Genomic DNA, 24,081 nt, shown 5'->3' on the forward strand with positions numbered 1-24,081 from the left:
ATATCCTGTTGTAGGTTGGAAAGCTTGAATGAGCAATTGAGAATTTAGCCCTAACTGCTCTCTCACTTGGACAATGATCCCATGGGACTACTGTGAAGAGTTGAAGAATTACTGCTATTGTTCTTGTCCATGTTTATTCTTCAGTCAATGCTAGGCTAATGAATGTTTGCATCATAGATCATACAGTACAGAAGCAGCCTTTTAGCCAGCTAGTTCGTAGAAACTTTTATTCTTCATAACTCCAATCTCCTGCACACAGACACCTCCGCTCATGTTCACAGTCCAGTATATCACAGGCAAATCTCTCCCCGCCATTAAGAAAATCTACCTGGAATGCTCCTATTGGAAAGCAACAACAATGATCAAAGATCCACACCACCTAGACCACACATGTCAAACTCTGGCCCGCGGGCCAAATTTGGCCCGCGATATAATTATATTTGGCCCGCAAGATCATATCAAAAATGTATTAGAGGTGGCCCGCTGGCCGCCGCGCCAGTATAGCGCATGCACAGTAACCGCTGTGTCCCAGGGTGAGAGAGAGAGAGAGAAAAATCCTGGTCCTTGAAAAGAAGTGGTGGGTGGTTTTTTAAACACGCTGTCGTGTCCCCCCGCCCACCCCCCCCCCACCGCAGCGCGGTCTGGCCGGTGTCAGGGGAAGCCAAGGCTGCTTCCCAGCGCCCGGAACCCCAGTGGCACAGTGTTTCTTGGAGCTGCAGATGGAGTCAGGATGCCGGAGGGAAGATTGGGGCTCCCCGCCGGGTGATGGGGGCGCCGGCCGCCGGCCGCCCTGCGCCTTCCCACCGGACCAGCGGCAGGTGCCCGGAGTACACGTGGAGAGCGAGGCTGGTCGGGCAGGTAGGGTGGAACCCCCCGCCAATCTCGGGAGTGGCATGGGCTGGATTGGGATTAGCCGCGCTCACCTGCTCCGCCACCGCTGACCGGGATCACAGCGCGGTCCTGAGCGCGGAGATTGCCCTGGAAAGGTCCTGGGACACCGGCACGGAAAGAAGAGCAGGGTCCGTAGAACATTACAGATCAGAAACAGGCCCTTCGGCCCTTTGACTCTACCTCGTGAAAACCCAACACTGGAGAAACTCAGTGGGTTAAATCGTATCCTTTATCCAGCAGAGAGGTACCTGACAATGTTTGGCTCTTGATCCCCCTCATCAATGTATGAGCGAAAGTCTGTGGTTCTCGTAAAAACACCAGAAGGGAGAAACTCAGCAGGTCAAAGGGGGTCCGGGAGAAACTCAGCAGGTCAAAGGGGGATCAGGGAGAAACTCAGCAGGTCAAAGGGGGGTCCGAGAGAAACTCAGCAGGTCAAGGGGGAGGGGTCCGGGAGAAACTCAGAAGGTCAAGGGGAGGGGGTCCGGGAGAAACTCAGCAGGTCAAGGGGGTTCCGGGAGAAACTCAGCAGGTCAAGGGGGGTCCGGGAGAAACTCAGCAGGTCAAGGGGGGTCCGGCAGAAATTCAGCAGGTCAAGGGGGGTCTGGGAGAAACTCAGCAGGTTAAGGGGGGTCCGGCAGAAACTCAGGGGGGGCCTGACCTCGCCAGGACCGTTGCCCACTCTCTCTCCCTGCCGCAGGCCGACCCACGACTCATGGTGACGGGGCCGCTGATCCGCCGAGATGCCGCCCTGCAGCGAGAGCCGATGCCCCCGCACTGTCGTTGTCCAACCCGATCGCCCGCAAACCCTGCCCTCCCGCACACAGGCCTGAGTAAGTATTATGAACTTTAATCTCAGGATAAAACGATCTTCCAATAGTTTCATGTCACAGTCATAAATATATTCCTGGTTAAAAATGGTCCTGCACCTGGATACAAGCTCATTAGGCATCAAACTTTAAAAGTGTGTCAATCAAAGGATATCTGTACCAATGGAAAAAGGGCATGGCAAATAACCCTGCTAGAGTTCATGCCCACAATCAGTCACCCATTTAATTGTTTCAGGAATTATTCTCCCACATTCTCAATAGCCCTCAGATTTTACTATTCGACAGCACACTAGCAACATTTGACAAATCCTCTATAGAGAAATATTATTTATTGAATATTTTATTTCTCATTTGTTAATGCTTCTGGGAAGAGTTTATCCAAAACCCTAACCCTTAACATTACATATGTTGAAAGAAGAGAAAACATGCAGATGTTGTTGAAAATTTTCAATAAATATTTAGTTTGGCCCTCGACATAGTCCAAGTTTTTAATTTTGGCCCTCCGTGAATTTGAGTTTGACACCCCTGACCTAGACCATCCTCTAATCTCGCTGCTTCCATCAGGAAAGAGGTACAGGTGCCACAAGTCTCCCACCACCAGATTCAGGAACATTTGCTCCCGCTCCACCATCAGACTCCTCAACAATAAACTCAATCAGAGAATCATTACTTTGCACATTATTTATTATTGAGGATTTTCTCCACTGCCCAGTTTGCCATTTCTCCCTTTGTTTACATTTTTCCCTCTTTTGTTCATGTGTCTTTTCTTGAGTCCAGTTTCTGCATTACTGACAAGTGGAAATTCTGCCTGGCTCGCAGAAAGAAAGGATTTCACGGTTTTATATGATGCCATGTATGTTCTCTGACAATAAATCTGAACACTTAACTTTAATGCAATACACCAGAGTGCTGGAGAAATTTAGCAGGTCATTGAAGAAGTAAAAGGTCATCAACGTTTCATGTCTGAGCCTTTCATCAAAGTATGAGCAGGTACCTGAATAAAAAGGTACAGGCTAATTCAAAAGATGACATTGGTCTGGGTGGGAAGGTAGAAGAGAAAAAAAGTTGTACTCTTCCCCTGCCCCTTCCTCCTTCCTCTCCTCTCCTCCCGCAGGTGGCTCCCTGCTTTTTGCTCATCTCTTGATGAAGAACTCAGACCTGAAAGGTTAATTATCCTTTAGATGTTTCTCCAGTATTTTTTTTGTAATCACAGCATCTGCTGATTTTTATCTTTAATCTTTTGCCTTTCAAGCTCTATGGGATATTTGAAGAATAAAAGCTGCTATATTAAAACATTATTTTTCTCAGTTAAGAATTTCTGTCAGAATTAAAGGCAAGACTTATAGGTATGGGGATCAAAACTGAATAACTGGATTTCCTGTTAGGGAATGAGCTAGGTCAGGTATCGGACATTAATGTTGGAGAACAAATTGGGTCTAGTGATCATAACTCTGTTAGTTTTTGGGTAGTTTTAGGGAAGAGCAAGGAGGGGCCTAAAGTTGAGGTTCTGGATTGGAGAAGAGCAAATTTCGAAGGAATAAGAAGGGATTTGGGGAGTGTTGAGTGGGACAGGATATTTTCAGGTAAGGATGTAAATGAAAAATGGAGGATATTCAAAAAAGAAATTTTGCGGGTACAGAGTAGACATGTCCCAGTGAGGATCAAAGGAAAGGCTGGAAGTCATAGGGAGGCTTGGTTTTCGAGGAATATTGGAAATTTGGTTAGGAGAGAAAGGGAGGTGTACAAGAGGTATAAAGAGCAGGGAGCTGAGAGTTTGAAGGAGGACTACAAGGAGTGTAGAAGGAATCTTAAGAAAGAAATTAGAAAGGCCAAAAAAAGGCACGAAGAGGCTTTGGCAGACAGAGTAAAAATAAATCCAAAGGGTTTCTATAGGTACATTAAAAGTAAAAGATTAATGAGGGATAAAATTGGACCCCTTGTAGATAGCGAGGGTAGCCTGAGTGAGAAGTCAGAGGAAATGGGGGAAATTTTGAATGATTTCTTTGCCTCGGTATTCACTAGGGAAAAAAAATATTGAACCAGTTGAAGTAAAGAAAAATAGTGGGGAGGTCATGAAGCATATAAGGATAACCGAGGAGGTAGTGATGGCTGTGTTGAAAAAGATAAAGGTAGATAAATCTCCGGGACCGGACAAAATATTCCCAAGGACACTCAGGGATGCTTGTGGACAGATAGTGGGGCCATTAACAGATGTCACTGTAGGATGTAGGATGTCACTGGTCACAGGGGTAGTGCCAAAGGATTGGAGGGTGGCGCATGTGGTTCTGCTGTTTAAGAAAGGGTCTAAATGTAAACCTGGGAATTATAAGCCCGTGAGTCTGACGTCTGTGGTGGGCAAGTTGATGGAAAGTGTTCTGAGGGATGGTATTTACAATTATTTGGAGGTACAGGGATTGATAGGGAGTAATCAGCATGCTTTTGTCAGGGGTAGATCATGCTTGACAAACCTGATTGAGTTTTTCGAAGGGGTTATAAAAAAGGTTGATGAAGGGAAAGCTGTGGATGTTGTCTATTTAGACTTTAGTAAAGCTTTTGACAAAGTTCCCCACAGGAGGTTAGGAATAAAAGTGGAGGCATTAGGCATAAATAAAGAGGTAATGCAATGGATTCAGCAATGGTTGGATGGGAGGTGTCAGAGAGTAGTGGTGGAAAATTGTTTGTCCAATTGGAGACCAGTAACTAGTGGAGTTCCTCAGGGATCGGTCCTAGGTCCACTATAGAATTGGATAAGCAAGTTTGCGGATGATACAAAGATTGGTGGTGTTGTGGACAGTGAGGAAGATTACCATAGATTAAAAGGTGATTTAGGAAGGCTGGAGGTGTGGGCTGAGAAATGGCTGATGGAATTTAATACAGATAAGTGTGAGGTGTTACATTTTGGAAAGGCAAATCTAAATAGGTCATATGCATTAAATGGTAGGCTTTTGAGATGTGCAGAGCAACAAAGTGATTTAGGAGTGATGGTAATGTAAGCACAATGATCCGGACACCAGAAGTCTTCTCTCCTGCACTTAATAAGCTGCATTATCTTCCCATTTCTATCCCTCCAGACCTAGCATTTCTAGAGATCCTGTCCTTTAACTTAGCACCTAACTAACTCTCTTTGGAGGATTTCATCCCCCCCAATGTATCCAATAACGTGGCTTCCACAACTGCCTGTGACAACAAATTTCACAGATTTACCACCCTCTGGCTGAAGAAAATCCTCCGCATCTCTGTTCTAAGTGGACACCCTTCAATCCTGAAGATGTACCCAATTTTCTTAGACTCTCCCACTATGGGAATCAAGCTTTCTTCACCTACTCTCTCCACGCCTTTCAACATTCGAAATGATTCAGTGAGATCCCCCCTCATTCTCCTAAGTTCCAATGAATCAGGCCAAGAGCTGTCAAACACTCCTCATATGATAAATATTTTCATTCCTGGAATCATCCCAATGAACCTCCTTTGAACCCTCTCCAACTTCAGTTCATCATTCCTTAAATGATGAACACAAAACTTCTCACGATACACTGTGAAGTATCAACAGTACCTTACAAAGCCTCAATATCACATCCCTGCTCTTCTATTCTATTCCTCTCGCAATGAATACCAGCATTTCAATTTGCCTTCTTCACCACCGTCTTTTTTAAATATTTTTTTCAAAAATTATACATAATAACATTTTAAATATACAACATAGTAAACTTTTTCCACACAAACACAACAAAGAAAAACAAAACAGTCCCTCCCTTCCTCCCCGCTCCATACATACAGATCACTTCACCATCAGAGCTTACATATATTTTAAGTATATAGAGTACAGTTCGGGAAACTACATAATAGTTACTTTTATACTCTTTTTTGTTCCTTTTTATTACTGTATCTGAGCCCCTATATTGTCCAGATATCTCAACATGCAAGTTCACCTTTCGGTTATCCTGCACGAGGACTCCCAGGTCCCTTTGAATCTGGATATTTTCAATTTTCTCCCTATTTAAAAAATAGCCTGCCCATTTATTTTTTCCTACCCAAGTGCATGCCCATGCATTTTCCAACATTCTATTTCATTTGCCACTTCTCTGCCCATTCTCCTAATCTGTCTAAGTCCTTCTGCAGCCTCCATGTTTCCTCTACACTATCTGCTCCTCCATCTAATTTTATATAATCCTCAAACTTGGCCACAAAGCCATTCATTCCATAATCTTCTTCTGGCTGTCATTCCCTTAAGATGATGATGGTTCTTTTCAGTCAGTTTGTGGGGTTTGATATGCACGTCTTGGAGAGGCCCTGTGAGGATACCCACTCCTCAGAATGGAACAATGTGTGTGAATGGAATTAAGGTGAGTAGGGGGTTTCATAGGTCCAGACTCACCCTCTTGACATCCCCTCCTGGGTCCAGTGGCATGGTGAGGTCCAAGACAACTGGGGGAAGTTCTGTTGCAGTGAATGGCCAGGCCAAGCAGGAGATGCCCTTTCTGCGCTTCATGGCATGTGTTTACTGGATGGCGGTTTGTCCACCCTTTGTTTTTCATCCTGCAGGGAGTCTAGCCACCCTCCTCCACCAGGCAAGCCTGGTGGGGGAGCGGTTTAGTTGCCACCCAACCAACCATGCAAACAGGGTATACTGGGTTACATGATACCAGCCACACTCAGAGAAGTGACCTGATGAGAAATTTCATAATTTAAATCATTAATATACAATGTGAAAAGAAACACCAACCCCTGTGGAACCTCACTAGCAACTGACAGCCAATCAGAATATGATCCTTGTATTCCAACTCTCTGCTTCCTACCATTAGCTAATGCCCTACCCATGTTAGTGTGTTTCCTCTTATACCATGGGCTTTTAACCTGCTAAGTAGCCTCATGTGTGACACCTTGTCAAATGCCTTCTGAAAATCCAAATACACAACATCCACTGCATCTCCCTTATCCAGCCTGCTTGTCATTTCCTCAAAGAATTCTAATAGGTTTGTAAAGCAAGATTTTCCCTTAAGAAAATCATCCTGGCTTTGGCCAGTCATGTTATGTGCCCTCTAAATACTCATAACCTCATATTTTACAAATTACTCTACTGCCGTCAGGCCAACCAGCCTATAATTTCCTTTTTTAAAAATTTTTTTCAAAAATTATACATAGTAACATTTTAAATATACAATATATTAAAACTTTTCCACACAAACAAAAACAAAACAGTCCCTCTCTCCTTGAATAATGAAATGATATTTATAATTTTCCAGTCCTCTGGGACCATACTAGAATCTATTGATTCCTGAAAGATCATTACTGATGTCTCCATTATCACTACCTCTACCTCTTTCAGGACCAACAATGTATACGTGTTATTGAAGTGAACAGTTACAGGAGTACCCTGCACTGACTGCTTTTTGCCTTTTCCTTTCCTGACTGTCACCCAGCTACCTTCCTGCTGCCTCTTGGGTATGACTCCTTCTCTAGCCCCTTTTATACTGCGAAGCCGTGGTATTCCTGTAAACACGACCCGTCTTAGGAAGCCAGATTGCGTGTTCACATAACCGATAAAAGCTGCCTCGTTGAGTCAAATACGCTCCACCACTGAAATTACCCCTCCTTGGAGGATAGAAGACGGGAAAGTCTGGACCACCCAATCTATTTTTGATTTTTATTAACACACAGAGCTAAAAAAGGTGGATAAAAACTAGGTTTACAGCTCTGTGTAAAAGGGACTCCTGTAACTCCTGACTATCATCCCCTCAGCCTCCTGAATGACCCAGAGTTCATCTAGCTCCAGCTCCAGTTCCCTACCATTGTTTGTAAGGAGCTGCAGTTGGATGCACGGTGCTCTTCTCACAGATGAAACTGTCAGGGATACTCTTGGCTTTCATGACTATCCACATTCTGCAAGAGGAGCACATCCCTGCCCTGGTTGCCATTTCCACTGAGTAGTAAATATGGAAAAAATACCTGCCCTTACTTATGCCTTCTTGATGAATCTTTATGTTCCTCTATCAGGTCAAAGCCTGCACTGTGGCCTCCAAGGGGTGCAGTGTTAAATTTTTAGGTGCTGGAGCTCACCAAAAACGGTGACAAGGTCTTGCTAGACCTAGGGAAGGGGCTGCCATGGAGTGCAGCTGAATGAAGGGGGAGTGCGACAATTTGGCATTTCGGGTACTGGCAGAGCAGTTCCAGCTATGTAGGGGATTATGGATAGTGAAGCTGGCCATTGCCAGAGTGGTCCTAGAATGGCCCGATGAAGTGCCAGGGTGCCGCTCCAGCGAGTTCTGGCAGCTCCGCACCTTTGGTGGCCTCTGCTCACCAAAGCCTCTCGAGCCAAAGCCTTTTAGTCCCACTCTTCTACTGCTTTACAGTAATCCAATCGAAGTCTAGCTTTCATTGGTATCAGTGTATCAAATCTCAATTATATATATTCCCTTATTGAGATTCCAGCAGCATTTTCTTTCTTGCTCAAGAACTGATGTGTATTATCATTTAGTTGCCCAGCCTTGCCTTCTTTTCTTTTTAAAATCTTTTTTAAAATATAATAAATACAGTACAATGAAGAAAAGGGAATGAAACTGAAAATACAATACAATATATGGCAAGATAAAACTTCAAACAGTATAAACTCAGTCCCTCCTCCACTGCACTGAATGAAGACAGAAAAGGCATCAAAAATATTATATACATATTAAAAACACTCCACCTAACCTACTCTATTAAACAAAAGAAATTTAACAAAAAAAATCTGAGCATCTTATTTTGAGGGTTACATATATTCTGTAGCTTTTGGTTCATACCGTGATTCAAAAAACAAAGGTAAGACTACATCACATCAGGAAGAGCGAAGACATCTAATCACATTAAAAACATTTACATCAAATGAAAATAAGACATAAAAGGTCATCATGTATCTTCAAATTTCACCAATGAATTAAATACATGATATCTATCCATCCATCCCCCTTCCATGATATTAAGGTGAGGACGGGGTACTGAACTTTAAGATCAGCCGTGATTTCGTTGAATGGCGAAGCAGGCTCGAAGGGTCGAATGACCTACTCCTGCTCCTATCTTCTATGTTTCTAATGTTTTTCTAAACTTAAACAGGGTATAATATGAGAGAACCACTGTTGGAGGTCGAGAGTCTTTCCATTTGAATAAGATGGCTCTTCTAGCCGATAATATAGAGAAGGCCAAAACCCATTGCACAGGAAGAGAAAAACGTCCTATGTTTGGTTCAATAACCCCCAAAAAAGCACTTACTAGATTGGGTTGAAATATAGTTGAAAAGATATTTTAAAATTCTTTCCTTAGATTTCTAAGGATGGACAAGACCAAAACATGTGTCAACGTAGCAATGTCATAATTAGGGTTATTATTAGAAAAGATATAAGCTATCTTATCTTTGGACATGGGAACATGATACACCACTTTGAATTGGATTAGTATTAGTTGGGCACATATTGAAGATGTATTCACCAGTTTACTAATCTTGTCCCATAGATCCTCCGATAAGGGTCTTGCAAGTTTCAATTCCCAAGCCTTTGTAATCTTATCGTGAAGTACTGGACATAATTTCAATAATCTATCATTTACAATTCCAATTAATCCTTTCTGAGAAGGTGGATATGGAAAGCTCAGAAATATGGTATTTATGAAATTTCTATCTGTAAATATCTAAAAGACATTAAACAACCTTCTTAAATAAGTTTTCAAAAGAAATAATACCTTTGATTTTTCATATGGATCGATCAATTATTGATTGTCAAAAAAAATTATGAGAGATAATTAAAAGTTAAAACAAAGTTTTTTTAAATTAAAAATTTCCTAAATTTGCAGTATTGGTTTAGATATATCCTTATTGATTTTAAAAGAATTAAATGGAAGAGAGATACCCAATAAAGAGGCCACTGAATACTGCTGTATAGATTTCAATTCTAAATCTGTCCATAATGGACAATCAAATTTGTCAGAATAAAAATCCAAAAAGTTTGAAAACGAACATTAACGGCCTGGAAATAAAATCTATAATTAGGTAGGGCCAAACTCCATCTTTTTTCAATTTTTGTAAATTAAATTTACTAATTCTTGAGTTTTGTTCTTCCAAATAAAACAAGAAACTTTTGGGTCAATATTATCAAAACACAACTTTGGGATGAAAACTGGAATCGCTTGAGATATAAAAACTGAGGTAATATTATCAATTTCACTGCATTAATATTACCTATCAATGATAATGATGAAGGAGACCATCTAGAAAAAGCCAATTTCACAGTCAAATAGAGGAGAAAAATTGAGCTTATATAAATCTTTAAATCGTTTAGTAATTTAAACCCCTAAGATTGTGAAATGATCTCTGACAATCTTTAAGGGACCTGCATATTAATTGGAAAAAGTTCACTTTTATGAAGGTTTCATTTATATCAGGAGAAAGAGCAGAACTGAGAAAACACAGATAATGTAGCTGGGATAGATCTATCGGGATCTGAATTATAAGTTAATAGGTTATCTGTATACAAAGAAACCTTATGAGTTACTCTGTTTCTGACAATCCCTTGAACTTCATGAATGTCTCTAAGGGCTATTGCCATAAGTTCTAAAGCAATTTGCAAGAGGACCACCTCTTGGTCCTCTTCCCCTAAACAGCCTAAAAAAGAATTTATTATTATTAGTAACCACCATAGCTAAGAGGGTACTATAAATCAATTTAATCCATGATATAAGGCCCATAACAAAATTAAATCTCCTTAATGTTTCAAATAAATAGTTCCACTCTACTCTCTCAAAAGCTTTTTCAGCATCTAGAGAAACTACACATTCTGGAATTATGTCCAAAGGGGAATGAATAATGTTCAATAATCTACGTATATTAAAATATGAATAATGAGCTTTAATAAATTCACTCTGATCTTTAGATTGAACAGAGGGCTTGCCTTCTGTGTCCAAGAATAAACTGAGTCTGGATAAAAGGCCTGGAGAATTGAGTTCAAATACCTCAAAATCAATTCATTTCATGCAAAAATGATAACAGATTCTATTATTGATAACAGTGAGCATGTAATTATTGGATTTTCACATTAGAGTTTCACTAACAACCTTGGGAAAGGAAGTTTGCTATGTTGTTCTGTAGAAATAAGAGCAGGAGTAGGCCATTTGGCCCATCGAGCCTGTTCTGCCATTCAGTAAAGATAATGGCTGATCTGGACGTGGACTCAGCTCCACCTACCCCTCTTCTTCATCACCTTTAACTCTCCTACTATTCAAAAAATTTATCTGTACCTTAAGAAAATTTAATAAGGCAGTCTCTAATGCTTTATTAGGCAGATTCACCTGTCTCGGGAAGGAGTTCCTTCTCATAAGCTTAGTCCCCCCAAATCTTGACACAGTGTCCCCAGTTCTATTCACCTACTTGCAGAAAAACCTCCCTGCTTCTATCTTTTAAAATTCCTTTCAGAATTCTCTGTGATTCTATAACATTTTGTCCCTCCACCCCTCCCCCCCCCATTCTTCTAAATTCCAATGAGTCTAGTTCCATCTCTTCTAAGCTCGTCCCCTTTGTTTTTCACTGTAATTGGCTTGCATTGCTTTATTAGATGGTTCAGCAAGGTATTATCTTCATGAAGCATTTTGGAACATGCAATAAATGATGACCTTCCCAGCAATCCCTCATCCCTTGAAAAGCCAAAGAAATAGACAGGCAGCAGAGATGCTTTGAAACGGCACAAATGCTGCCATTTAGTTATCAGTTTTGGCTGTTCAGCATTCTGAATTCACGTGTTGCTAGAATCTTCATGAGTTTGTCATATTAAATGTCACGATGCAATGAAAACTAGCAACAAGGTGAACTGAAAAGTGTGGTTGAAAACCCCGAGCTTGGGAAGGAAATGCAGAGTAACCGGCTTTTGGTTGAAGAGTACATGGTAAATAGTTCAAAGAAGCCACAGTTGATGTGGGTGGGCTTCTAATTTAAGAAAAGTCCTGCTCTGCACTAACAAGTGCTATAAAATTAGGGGTGTAGTGCTGGCAGAGTGCCGCTTTGGCACCTCATGACTCCGCTCAATGCGGGATCAATGGCCGTCTTCACTACCCATAATCCCCATTGCACCTGGAATTGCCCCCCCCTCCCGGCTTGGTAGCCCTCACCCTCCGGCAGCCCCCTCCCTAGCTAGGAAAGCCCTCCCCATCTCAATTCCACCCGCATTCCAGTTCCCCCATTCTCCCTCACCCCACCCCCCCCCCGGCTCGGACCACTCCACAACCCCACCCCACCCCACCACAGCTTGGTTCCCAAGCCCCCAGCTTGTCAGTATTCCACAGCCAGCTTCTCCTTGGCAGTCCAAACCCCACCCACCCTCGGGTCTCGCAAGATCTCCTTGTCACCATTTTTTGGTGAGCTCTGGCATTCCGCCACTTAAACCTTGAGCACTGCACCCCTGGATAAAATACAGGGCAGATCCATTCACTAAATTCGCTTTCATCTTAAGTCTACCTTAAAGTTAGCAATCGGAATTGGAAACATATTTCTGTCATTTGCTGAGATTTAAAATGAAACTAAAACTAAATCGGCTCCCCTGAAAACCCTTCTGTCAAATAGGTTGTTTCCCCCATCCCCTCCATTCATCTATCCCCCCTCCATCTCCATCCATCCATCCTCCATCCATCCCCTTCCATCTATCCCTCCTCCATCCATCTACCCCCCTCCATTCATCCATCTCCCTCCATCTAACCCTCCTTCATCAATCCCCCTCCATCCATCTATCCACCCTCCATCCATCCACTCCACTTCCATCCATCCCCCTTCCATCTATCCCTCCTTCATCCATTCACCCCCTTCCATCCATCCATCCCCTTCCATCCATCCATCCCCTTCCATCCATCCATCCCCTTCCATCCATCCATCCCCTTCCATCCATCCACCCCACTTCCATCCATCCATCTCCCTCCATCCATCCACCCCACTTCCATCCATCCATCCCCTTCCATCCACCCCACTTCCATCCATCCACCCCACTTCCATCCATCCACCCCCTTCCATCCATCCACCCCACTTCCATCCATCCACCCCCTTCCATCCATCCACCCCACTTCCATCCATCCACCCCCTTCCATCCAGCCACCCCACTTCCATCCATCCATCTCCCTCCATCCATCCACCCCACTTCCATCCAGCCACCCCACTTCCATCCATCCATCTCCTTCCATCCATCCACCCCCTTCCATCCATCCACCCCACTTCCATCCATCCATCTCCCTCCATCTATCCCTCCTCCATTCCCCCCCCCCCCCCCCATCCGATCATATTTGGCAGCGATCGCAAGGCTGCACTTTCACTCCCTCTTTCGCTGAGCTCGCTGAAAGCCGAAGCCTGAGAGAGGAACGGCCACGGCCACTGACTCGCTGCCAGGTCAACAGGGAAGTGCAAACTGAAAATGAATTTCCGAGAGAGCAGCGACGCGACCAATGAAAGTTTGCGAAACACTTCCGCAGTCGGCGACCGGGGTCCGCCCAGATGATGTTGTAAATTGCGAGGAAGAAACACGAAAACAAATCGCAAGGGGGGAAATTTCCAGTCTCCCGGCCCTCTCCTTTTACTTTCGATCTAATTCTACAAGTGGCAGGACGGGGGATTTGTCTTGGCATTAACCCCCCCCCCCCCCCCTCCTCCCTTCCCTTCCATCAGCGTGACCGTCTTGCTTGTCAACCACTTTGGAAAAAAAAAGCCCTGGACTCATTAGGGATTTTGGAGGTAATGGGTTTTCTCAAAAAGTCGGAATGCATTTGATTTGGATAAATATTAGATACTGGAGGATGTTGTGCCTGGGGGGGGGGGGGGGGGGGGGAGGGGGGGATCACGAGCTGGCCTGCTGCAAAAGGAAAACGAAAAGTATCCCCAACTTTTGCGCGAAGATTGTTGTAGTTTTAGTTTCGCTTTTAGCATAAACACTTCTGCAAAAAGAACTCGTGTTAATTGAATTAACGCGGAGCGGTGCTGAGCACGCCATGCGTTGTCTGAATGTTTATTTCACGACTGAGATTTCTTAGGGAGGGTTTGGATTGAAATGGCACAATCAGACAGAGACAACGCTGACAGTTTGCCGTCGGATCTGTTGTTTTTTGAGCTTGTAGGGACATCTGCGAAAAGCCAGGAGCTGAATTCCCCCTGTGTGGTTTGAAACCCGGTGGAGCAAATTATACTTTCGGTTAATTATCATCTTAGAAAGACATAAAAGAATCTGCAAAATAGCAGGATGTTATAAACGGAACTTCATGAAGTGAGTACAGTTCAGTGTGCAACATTTTACATAACGCTACAGTTGCGTCAAGCTATATTTATAGGACAGCATTCCCTTGAACCTGTATTAAATATATAAATAGCGAAGATGCATAGATCGATGGAGATTCTAGCAAAAAAAAATGGTTGGCTGCAGTAATATTTTTAGAAGCTCTTCTTTTATTTGTTTTAGTGTGTTTTTAGTAAATTCACTTCCGCCTTCTGAGTTTCTCGAGATCTGGGCGCGCCATGGACCAAGGCTCCACTGTGATTGACACCTGCAGTTCCAAATAAAACGCTACAAATGTGATTGACATTTGCAGGAGGCAATCAGGTGCCGGCGGTGGCTGGGCCTTGCAGCCAATGGGTGCCTTACTGTAGTAGACAGTTCTGTTGTGACGTAGGCCGCGGTTACGTTACATAATTCGAGAATTATTTAGTTCCTGCAAAAAGAATGTTGGCAAAGGGGTGGGTGGGGGGAAGAGGGAGAGAGATGTCAGCATGGAAGGAAATGTTTAGATAAAAAATGTTAAATCCCCCTCCCAAATCAGAGAATTGTGGTTAGGTAGCATTAGCTGATTTCCATGTTTTTTTTAAAAAAAGGACAAAGTGCAAAACAGACAGTCTTGGATGATAGAGTTCTGAGAGGCTGTAACTGTTCACAGAGGCCGAGGCTAAGAGAAGAGAAGATTGCGAGGCGATCCATTGGAAATCTTTAAGATTATTGAAGGTTCGAAAAAATGCATTCCTCTTCGAGAGGCTCCAATCCAAGAGGCTATAGATTTATGATAGAAATTTATAAATCCAGTAGGAGCTGGGTAAGACATTTGTTTAAAACCCCTCTGAAAGCCGACGCTCTGAATGGAGGGGTTTTCAAACTGGCCCTCCTAAAAGGGAAGGTTGAGAACCACTCCTCCCACCAAAATTAACCACAGTTTTTTAAAAAAAGAACCACTGCTCGAGATCCAATTGTTACTGAAATATTTTGCTTGAGAAAAAATGGTCATTGGGCCATTTCCTTTGGAGTTATGAAAGCATGCACATAACGAGTCAATTAGGTACGATTAAAGCAGTGGTTTTTCAAACTTTTTCTTTCCACTCACATTCCACCTTAAGCAATCCCTTATTAATCACAGATTACTTAAGGTGGTATGTGAGTGGAAAGAAAAAGTTTGAAAACCACTGTTTTAATTGTACCTAATTGACTTATTATGTGCACGGTTCCATAACTCCAAAAGAAATGGGCCAATTACAGTTTTTCTCAATATTTCAGTAATAATTGGGTCTAGAGCAGTGGTTTTCAACCTTTTTACTCCACCCACTTACCACCTTAAGTAATTCCTTTCTAATCACATAGCATCTATGGCATAGGGCAGATGTTCTCAACCTTTTTGTTCCACTCACATACAACTTTAAGTAATCCTTAGGTCATTGGTGCTCTGTGATTAGTAAGGGATTGCTTAAGGTGAGTGTGAAGGGAAGGTTGAGAATCACTGCTCGCGACACAATTGTTATTGAAATAATTGAGAAAAATTGTAATTGGCCATTTCCTTAGGAGCTATGAAACTGCACATAACGAGTCAATTAGGTACAATTAAAACGGTGGTTTTCAAACTTTTTCTTTCCATCCACATAGCACCTTAAGCAGTCCCTTACTAATCACAGAGCACCTATGGCATAAGGAATGCTTAAAGTGGTATGTGAGTGGAAAGTAAAAAGCTGAGAACCACTGGCGTAGGGATTACTTAAGGTGGTATGTGAGTGGAAATAACAAGTTTTAAATCCACTATTCCAAACTTTTTTTTGGGGGGGGTGCAGGGGAGAGGTGGCAAGGTTGAAGGGTGATGGGTACGATTGGTCAGGATATTGAAATCAGGTGAAGAGGGTAGATATGGGCCAACATTATCAATGTTGTTGCAGGTTAGGGGAGGGATTGGGATCGAGATTGGCAGAATTTGTGTTGTCAGATGGGTGATTAATTATTGAGATGCATACTCATAGATGGGGCTGTGAGATGTGGCTTAAGATTGGGAACAACAGAATAGATATAATTGCAAGGATGGGTATGTGAATTGAAGTCAGATGTTACAATGGATATTCTAGATAGCAGGGGAAACAGGATCAGCCAAATGAATGTTGAGCTGAGGGGGGAGAAGGAAGATGAGGACCTAAGAGAACAGGGGGATGGAAGATTGGCAACAACAATGGGTAGCAGACTAGGGTCCTGATCTCAGGAAGTTTGTGGTGTGGGCTCAGGCTGGAGATCAGAGAGTGGTACAAAGATCAATGCAGGGGAGAACAGCTTGTGATTTAATTACCTGGGTAATTAAATTTACCTGGCTTGCACTGTCATCTGGTGCAAAGATTAATTATCCCAGGCTGCTCAACTACAAGCAGGAACATTGTGGTTCACATTCACCTGCCGTCCAAGTTCAAATTTATTGCCAAGATACAATAATAGAGATGGTTTTTGTGAGCAGACCAATAAACATTTACATTGTACAAGTAAGACACAGTAACAAAGTAACAGAGAGATCAATTGGTAAGTTGGTACCAAGCAAAGGCAAGATCATTTTATTAGTGTGAGGACCCCTGTAATAGCAGGAAAGAAACTATTCTGAAGCTGGTGGTAAATTGTCCTCCATAGAAATTGTATTGGGAGACAAAGATGCATTTCTTTATAAACAACATTAATTATTTTAAACTAAAATGCTGTTAGAACCTTTACACAGATCCGAGATGATGTTGAATAATGGCCATCACTACTTCCCCCCACAATTTAAGCCAATGCTTTAAAATAAGTTTTTGCTGTGTCACTAAATACATTTGCCAGATCTTTCTGCTTCCTCTTGGCCTCCATTATTAAATTATTTAAATTGGCTCTATTTTGGTTATTGTCAGGGGTATTTGGACTCTCAATGAAGAATCTTTCAAACAAATCCTTCAGGCCACATTTCTTCTTGCTTGTATGATGGTTGATATCACAGGTGTTTAGAATTAAAATTTGAATTTTTTTAACATTTAAAAAAAAGTGACCTATTTGGATAAAATATATTTTTCTATATAATTCTGTTGCAGCAATAAATATTAACCTTGCATAATTTACATGTAAAAAGCTGAAAGAGTAAATATATAGATAGAAATGTAGCTGGGAGGAAAAAGTGTAATCACTGATATGTAAACATTGTGAAATAGTTGATGCAAAACCTGAAACGTATCATAAAATAGTTACAGCTCAGAAAGAGGCCATTCCGCCCTCTGCCCATGTCAGCTCTCAACCAGACATCTGTTTTTTGCAGTTGCTGGCCACCCTTGCAGTCGAATTTCAAAGAACGCACATTAGTGCATCACCATAAAACAAAACCAAAAAAACTTCTCAGCCTCCAGAGAAGCACAGGTGTCATTAACAGAAACTAATTAAAATGAAAGAAAAGTGTAAAGAGGAGAAGAATGTTAATCATGAATTATTTTTTGGGCACAGGCACAGTTGGATAACATTTGTGTAGACTCTTTTGTTCAGTCGTTTCATAAACTAATCTGAACGAACTCTTGTCCCATGCACACTGGCCATAAGTAAATGCCAAGAGCTTTTACAGTGCATTGCAAAATCTGTGAGCTAAAAGGAATGGCAATTCCATTGATAAGAGACTGCAGATGCATGTGATGCAAACTATAAATGTCCTATTTATATACTATGCAGATTAGAATTAAATAGGAAAAATTTTATCACTGATTGGAAATTGGGTAAGAATGAAAGCTTATTTTCACTTACAAATTAAAATTGTACATGATCTTTTATGAACAAATCTTAATCCATTTTGATTTTCTTTGGATCGATTCCTTTGCAAACAGTTTCATTTCACTTAACATTATGTCATAATTATGTCATGACGGCAGGTACTGTGTACTACAGTCTTTCAATGTGTTTTGATAAATGAACAAACGATTCCAACCCCCCCCCCCCCCATCAAGTTCAATCATTTTTATCATCCCCTACCATCAATTTGACAGTTGACTCTGTCATAATCTCGTGTATTTTTAATATATTGTAAAGATTTTGATTGCTGAAGATAAATCACCAGTAGTACTGTGGCTAAATTACTTGACCTGTAATCTAAAGGTTGAGACTACATTCAGAAATCCACATTCAAATGTACTTGAATTATAAGGGAGTCAGAGTAGAGAAGAGCAGAGCAAAGTGCTGGTGAGGCTAAAATTAGATCAGCTGCATTCTTATTGAGTGGCAGAGCAAGTTCAACAGACTCATCAGCCATCCCTTCCTCTTGCTCCTTATGTTCTAGATAGCATAACACATTTATAGTTGTATTTGGTGGTGGTGTAAACAATATGGCCTCACAGTTTGTGACCTTTATACAGCATCTTGGCGCCTCACAGTTTGGCGGCTAGCAACCTCCTTTGAAGAAGACCGCAGAGCCTACCTCACTGTCAACAGACAAAGGAGGGAAAAACCCAACACCCAACCCCAACCCACCAATTTTCCCCTGCAACCATGTCTGCCTGTCCCGCATCGGACTTGTCAGCCACAAACGAGCCTGCAGCTGACGTGGACATTACCCCTCCATAAATCTTGGTCCGCGAATCCAAGCCAAAGAAGAAAAACAATATGGACAGAAAGTAAACCTATTTCAAACTTTTAGAAGTTCTTGTAGGATTAACATTTTTCTGATTCCACAGATACTGCTTGACTTATTGAAAGTTGCAAATTTTCTGTTGTACTTTAAATTTGAGCCAGCTTAAACATGCAGCAAAAGAATGAGGCAAAACACGATTTCCTTCAAAAATAGATTGGATATTGTACGGAGTGCAGGAGTTTTTTTTGCCATGTTTCAGATGATTTCTTTCATGTAAAAGAGACTTAATAAATACATTGAGTTGCATAAATTGAACCGTTCAAATCCTTAAGGAGTGACTTGCTGTGGATTCTGGGCTTCATTTGGCCAATAATTGTTGGAATTTCAACATTTCTGGGGCCAGGTTGGAACCCCTTCATGTGTGTTGTTTGTGTATCAATAATAGATGTCAAAGGTGAAATTGTCAAAACTTTAAAAAAAAAATAATAATTTGACACACATGCGACTGCAGTTTATCACATCTACAACATTCAGGATGCTTCAAAAGTTTAGGTTAAAATGTGCTTGGAGGTGCAGGTCAAATCCACCTACTCCTCAATGTTATTACCGTGCCTTGCTCAGGCCATTACGTCCTTGTTGTGGTGTGCAGGTGCTTGATTTTGAAAACAAAGTTCAAAAGTTGCCCAAATAAAAATATTTCAGATATAACTTTCAGCACTGAATATCTTTTTTTTAAAAAGTGATACAGCAGATAAAACTTTTCACCTTAAATTTGCTTTTCATTTACGATCATAGTTATTTCTAGCATTAGATTGCTGACCTGAATGCATTCATTTTTACTTTCACCAGAGTCCTATGTCAACTTATGTCTCTTTTCTTTCTTTTCTTCTCTTTGGCTTGGCTTCGCGGAGGAAGATTTATGGAGGGGTAATGTCCACGTCAGCTGCAGGCTCGTTTGTGGCTGACAAGTCTGATGCGGGGCAGGCAGACACGGTTGCAGGGGAAAATTGGTGGGTTGGGGTTGGGTGTTGGGTTTTTCCTCCCTTGTCTTTTGTCAGTGAGGTGGGCTCTGCGGTCTTCTTCAAAGGAGGTTGCTGGCCGCCAAACTGTGAGGCGCCAAGATGCACGGTTGGAGACGAGATCAGCCCACTGGCGGTGGTCAATGGGGCAGGCACCAAGAGATTTCTTTAGGCAGTCCTTGTACCTCTTCTTTGGTGCACCTCTGTCACGGTGGCCAGTGTTGCGGCTTCAATAAACGATGGTGATACTCTCATCTTAAAAGTCAGGTTTTGCTTCCATGCAAAAATGTTTGATTTTAATTTCCGTGCTTTATGTGATTCTCTCTTTCCATCATTCATATTTCTTTCAGTGACACTCCAGACTGTAGACCCACGCCCCCAGAGATCTGACAGGAGGGTCATCCGTATCCCGCATGCCACCTTCTTTAGGTCAGAAACTGTTCCGTCTGCACGGTCACATCTAACTTGCAGGTAAGGAAAAGGTCTGTCTTCGATTGACTCATGAGGAACTGTTCAATGTTTAGCAGCTTCTTGAATGTGGATTATTTACAAATCTGGATTGGATTAAAATAATAAATTAGATGAGGTGCAAAGCTGCCTCAACATATTTGTTGGATCTCAGCTTCAAATGAGCAATTGCCCCAAGTGCACCAGTAGGATTTCCATTTCCTACAAAGAATCTGCCAACTTTCAAAGTTTTATGAGGTGACTGAGGGCTAGATTGATTTATTTTCAAATGCATTCTATTAGTTTTTAATCGGTTGGGATTTCTTCACCTACTTGTGAGAAGGACCACTGGTATGAATACATCCATCATTTAGTACTCTTTTGAAAGGCTCTAGGGTGATATTTAGGACAGCATAGTACAGACTCTTCAGTCTATAGAGCTGGATCCTTAACTTTCTCATCGGAAGACAACAGTCAGTATGAATTGGAAACAATACTTCTCCTTGCTGGCTAACAACACAGGCGCATCCCAAGGATATGTGCTTTGCCAACTGCTTTACTCGTTCTACATCCATGACTGTGTGGCCAGTCACAATTCCAATGCTATCTCCAAGTTTGCCGATGACACCACAGTTGTCAGCAGAATTGCAAACGGCAATGACGGAGCATACAGGAGGGAGACAGATCAGCTTGTTGAATGGTGTAATGACAACAACCTTGCGCTCAACTTCAGCAAAACCAAGGGATGATTGTGGACTTCGGGAGGAAGTCAGAGGAGCACGACCCAGTCCTCATCGAGGGCTCAGTAATGGAGACGGTCAAGAACTTCAAATTCCTGGGTGAGGATCTGCCATGGAGCCTCCATGTTGAAGCAATCACAAATAAGGCTCGTCAGTGGCCGTAAGGTGTCTGAAGAGTTTCGGTATGCCACTGAAGGCTCTCATAAACTTCTACAGGTGTACCATGGAGCGCATTCTGGCTGGTTGCGTGGTATGGAGGCACCAACTCTCAGGACAAGAATAAACTCCAGAGTCTTGTTAACTTGGCTGCGACATCACAAGCACCGGACTTCACTCCATTGAGGCAGTGTCTTTAAAAAAAAAGCAGCCTCCTTAAAGACCCCCACCATCCAGGCCGTGCCCTCTTCACTCCGCTACCATCGGGGAAAAGGTACAGGAGCCTAAAGACGAGCATTCAGCGGCACAAGGATAGCTTCTTCCCCGCTGCCATCAGATTCCTGAATAATCAATGAACCAAAGACACGGCCTTACTTTTCATGTGCTATTTTTTATATAGTAATGTTGTTCTCTTCTTTGGCTTGGCTTCGCGGACGAAGATTTATGGAGGGGGTAAAAAAAAGTCCACGTCAGCTGCAGGCTCGTTTGTGGCTGACAAGTCCGATGCGGGACAGGCAGACACGATTGCAGCGGTTGCAGGGGAAAATTGGTTGTTTGGGGTTGGGTGTTGGGTTTTTCCTCCTTTGCCTTTTGTCAGTGAGGTGGGCTCTGCGGTCTTCTTCAAAGGAGGTTGCTGCCCGCCAAAATGTGAGGCGCCAAGATGCACGGTTTGAGGCGTTATCAGCCCACTGGCGGTGGTCAATGTGGCAGGCACCAAGAGATTTCTTTAGGCAGTCCTTGTACCTTTTCTTTGGTGCACCTCTGTCACAGTGGCCAGTGGAGAGCTCGCCATATAACACGATCTTGGGAAGGCGATGGTCCTCCATTCTGGAGACGTGACCCATCCAGCGCAGCTGGATCTTCAGCAGCGTGGACTCGATGCTGTCGACCTCTGCCATCTCGAGTACTTCGACGTTAGGGATGTAAGCGCTCCAATGGATGTTGAGGATGGAGCGGAGACAACGCTGGTGGAAGCGTTCTAGGAGCCGTAGGTGGTGCCGGTAGAGGACCCATGATTCGGAGCCGAACAGGAGTGTGGGTATGACAACGGCTCTGTATACGCTAATCTTTGTGAGGTTTTTCAGTTGGTTGTTTTTCCAGACTCTTTTGTGTAGTCTTCCAAAGGCGCTATTTGCCTTGGCGAGTCTGTTGTCTATCTCATTGTCGATCCTTGCATCTGATGAAATGGTGCAGCCGAGATAGGTAAACTGGTTGACCGTTTTGAGTTTTGTGTGCCCGATGGAGATGTGGGGGGGCTGGTAATCATGGTGGGGAGCTGGCTGATGGAGGACCTCAGTTTTCTTCAGGCTGACTTCCAGGCCAAACATTTTGGCAGTTTCCGCAAAGCAGGACATCAAGCGCTGAAGAGCTGGCTCTGAATGGGCAACTAAAGCGGCATCGTCTGCAAAGAGTAGTTCACGGACAAGTTTCTCTTGTGTCTTGGTGTGAGCTTGCAGGCGCCTCAGATTGAAGAGACTGCCATCCGTGCGGTACCGGATGTAAACAGCGTCTTCATTGTTGGGGTCTTTCATGGCTTGGTTCAGCATCATGCTGAAGAAGATTGAAAAGAGGGTTGGTGCGAGAACACAGCCTTGCTTCACGCCATTGTTAATGGAGAAGGGTTCAGAGAGCTCATTGCTGTATCTGACCCGACCTTGTTGGTTTTCGTGCAGTTGGATAATCATGTTGAGGAACTTTGGGGGACATCCGATGCGCTCTAGTATTTGCCAAATATGTTGTAAGATTGTTATAATATGTATGTTTGCATTATTGATGCTGTCACAAGACACTGAATTTCATGACTGGTTCATGATAATAAAATCTGATTCTTATGAATTTGTGCTGACCTTTATGTAAGTCTATTCCACAGCCCATCTAATTTTCCCTACCTCTCACCAATAACCCTCTATTTTTCTTACATCCAAGTGCCTATCTTAGTGTCCCTATTGGACCAGCCTCCACCACAGTCCCTGCCATACAGTCCAGGCACCCACCATTTTCTATGTGATCGGGAAGTCTCCAGCGCTCTTGGCACCCTCACACATCCCAGTTCTAACATCTGGTGCCTCTTCAGCCAGTCTTGAGCCAGTCTCCAGCTGTTCACAGTCTGATGTAAGTCCTTTGACCGCAGGCACCAGCAGCCCGCAGCCTGTGGGGGCTCCTCGCATCAGGTCACCGACGGCCCGCCATCTGTGCGTTCTTCAGCCTCAGACCCCCTCGCTGGGTGACAACTGGTTACTGTCCCGTGAGTCATCTCCTCTGCTTCTCCTTCTCAAATGGGAGGCGGGCTCCCCATTTCTTGGTGCCCTACACCAATCCTCTGCTTCCCCGGATTCTGCAACCCCTTGTGGCCACTGCCATATGTAAGTGTCACCCACTTGGGTCCGGACCTTGCTGTCACAAGATTTTAAGAGGAACCACCGTTGGCTCCTTTAACCGGGCGCTTAAAGTCTGTATGGATTTGGCAGCAGTTGGACTGGGAGGTTGAATCCCATGGGGCACACTAGCGGCAACACTGACATTGTAGCAGCGCCACTATTTTACTTTAGATGATGTGGAGAGCAGATGCAACAGAGGTGGAGAAACTTGGGGACAGGATGGCATCCTTACAATTTGTAAGGTGGAAAGAGGGTGGGATGAGGGGTGGGCTATAAAGCTGAGAAAGTCAGTGCATTTATGGTAAACATTAGTGGAGAATTTGCTGAGATGAAGATAGAGAGACCCAGAAGGGGGAAAGATGTGTTGGAAGTGCCCATTGCCCCTCCTGGTTTCATTCCACTCTACCCATCTATTTCACCCATCAGAACCCCTCCCTTCTTGCTCCACCTGGTCCCATCTAGAACGTAGAACACTATAGCACATGAGCAGGCCCTATGACCTGCAACAAACATGACGCCCAGGTTAAACTGAAATACTGCTGCTTGCACATGATATGTATCTCTATTCCCTGCAGTGTCATGTGTCTTATCTAGAAGCCTCAAATCAGTGCTTCTACCACTACTCCTGGTAGCCTTGTCCAGGCACCTACCACTCTCTGTGAGGAGGGGGAAGTAAAAATGCCTGCTTTCAACTCCCCCCCCCTCCCCCACAACTTTAACACATGATCTCTTGTGTGTGATTTGTACCTTGGGGCAAAAGATTCTGACTGTCTACCTT

The 24,081-nt window shown here is 43.2% G+C and overlaps 1 protein-coding gene across 9 annotated transcripts in view; it reads left to right on the forward strand.

The window, feature by feature from the left end:
• irf2b (interferon regulatory factor 2b) overlaps positions 1–24,081 on the forward strand; it is a 116,438-nt gene that overhangs the window by 16,306 nt on the left and 76,051 nt on the right. For 2 of the 9 annotated variants that reach the window (XM_069940146.1, XM_069940136.1), the window contains 2 exons: positions 1,589–1,721; positions 19,933–20,053. The gene's annotated coding sequence lies outside the window, so the exon portion shown is untranslated. Of the gene's footprint in view, positions 1–1,588; positions 1,722–13,113; positions 13,447–13,728; positions 13,973–14,467; positions 14,702–19,932; positions 20,054–24,081 lie in introns of those variants that run through there. The other 7 variants (XM_069940202.1, XM_069940182.1, XM_069940193.1 and 4 more) reach the window with 7 other exon arrangements.

Source organism: Narcine bancroftii, chromosome 1 (genome assembly GCF_036971445.1).
Source record: "Narcine bancroftii isolate sNarBan1 chromosome 1, sNarBan1.hap1, whole genome shotgun sequence".
NCBI classification, from domain to species: Eukaryota; Metazoa; Chordata; class Chondrichthyes; order Torpediniformes; family Narcinidae; genus Narcine; species Narcine bancroftii.